Raw genomic sequence first — 1,809 nt, forward strand, 5'->3', positions numbered from 1 at the left:
CAAAAAACGAAAAAAGTATAATAGATTACCTTTATATATAAGTAGTTTGTAGGAATTTATAAGGGATCCAATTAATAAACGATTTAAGAACATAAATAGAACATTTACTCCAGAAGACAACTACTTGAGAAGGAATCAACCTCACTAATAATTAAAGAAATACTAGTTAAGCAATTACCAGTTAACTTTTCATTAGGTGTCAACAACACTCTTGGTGTCACTATAAATGATTGTCAATTCAATTCACACCCCAAATGTTTGTACTCCTTTACTTATGGTAACATGTCAAAGAAATAATTCAAAGAATAATATCTACCATGTAGAATTGCTGTAAGGATTAAATAGCTGATATTAAAACCCTCACAATACCAGGCACATGGTAACTGTTCAAAATACATGTAGGTGTAGACATAGATAAAATATAGGGTGGGAGGAAGGAAGGAAAGAGGGAGGAGGATAGGTTCAAGCAAACTGAACAAAAAACCTAATGTAGATTTGACTCACATTAAATACAGTACAAACATGGTTCTGTACCACACAGGATGTTTAAAGTAATCTTTCCACTATACTACCCAATAAACTGAACCTAGAGAAGAAATGGGGAAAAGAGCACAAAACTGATTAAATATTTTTAGTGTAGTAAAAAAATGGAGGTGATAGGAGAATGTTAATAGGTGACAATGACCATATTCAAATGTATGAGGAAGTTCACAGAAAGCTACATTTAAAAAGTAGATTTAAATTAAAAATTAACACAGAGGAAAATTTTATTATTAGGTAATATAGCAACCAATTAAAAAAATAACCTGGGCACACACACCTGTAATCCCATCTGAGGAAGCTACAATGGGAGTACCATCCTGGGCAACTTAACAAAACCCTGTCACTAAAACAAAAGTGGGAGGGTCACTTGAGCCCAGGAGTTTGAAGCTGTGGTGAGAATGATCAAGCCATTGCACTCCAGCCCAGGTGATGGAGCAAGACACTGACTCTTAAATAAATAAAAAATAAAAATACTTATTTATTATATATTGATAAACAACAGAACCAGTTTCTGTAGGTTCTGTACATTGTGAAGTCTGTCCTTGCAAAATTTCTCAAAAATGAACATTAAATCTTTTGTCCTGGATAGACTTTAAGCATTCTCCTGCCAGGAGTCTAGACCTTTCATGTTTCTTATAATGTAATCTTAACCACTGTGAAGATCTGCTAAAATGAATAATAGAATGCATGCTAAAGTCAAATATAAGTGTGCTCCAGGGAGTTCCTTAGAAGAGTATAATGAAATGAAAACAGTAAACACACTAGGGACTTTGTAAGGTTCTGAGAAGCATAGTGATGAAAGTACACAGAGGGCTTGGGACACATTAGTTGCTCAACAAATGATCATTTTTGTCACTAGTGATCATTATTGTCACTAATAATTCATTTTTAACAGTGTAGATTAAAGAAAAAAAAATGTGTCTTCTTTAAAATGGCTCCTCTCACAAAAAATGTATCATAGGGCCAGGTGCAGTGGCTCACACCTGTAATCCCAGCACTTTGAGAGACTGAAGTGAGCAGATCGCTCAAGTCAAGGAGTTCAAGACCAGCCTGGGCAACATGGCAAAACCCTATCTCTACAAAAAAATACAAAAGTTTAGAAGAGCATGGTGGCATGCACCTGTAGTCCCAGCTACTAGGGAAGCTGAAGTGGAAGGATCACCTAACCCTGGGGAGGTTGAGGCTGCAGTGAGCCATGAAAGAGCCACTGCACTCCAGCCTGGGTGACAGAGCAAGATCCTGTTGCAAAATATATATATATATTTT

General features: G+C 35.8%; 1 protein-coding gene across 1 annotated transcript in view; it reads left to right on the plus strand.

Annotated features, from left to right (window-relative positions):
- Nucleotides 1-1,809, plus strand: part of FAM71D (family with sequence similarity 71, member D) — a 40,637-nt gene that overhangs the window by 26,530 nt on the left and 12,298 nt on the right. The window lies entirely within an intron of this gene.

This window comes from Mandrillus leucophaeus, unplaced genomic scaffold (assembly GCF_000951045.1).
Source record: "Mandrillus leucophaeus isolate KB7577 unplaced genomic scaffold, Mleu.le_1.0 Scaffold448, whole genome shotgun sequence".
In the NCBI taxonomy this organism is placed as follows: Eukaryota; Metazoa; Chordata; class Mammalia; order Primates; family Cercopithecidae; genus Mandrillus; species Mandrillus leucophaeus.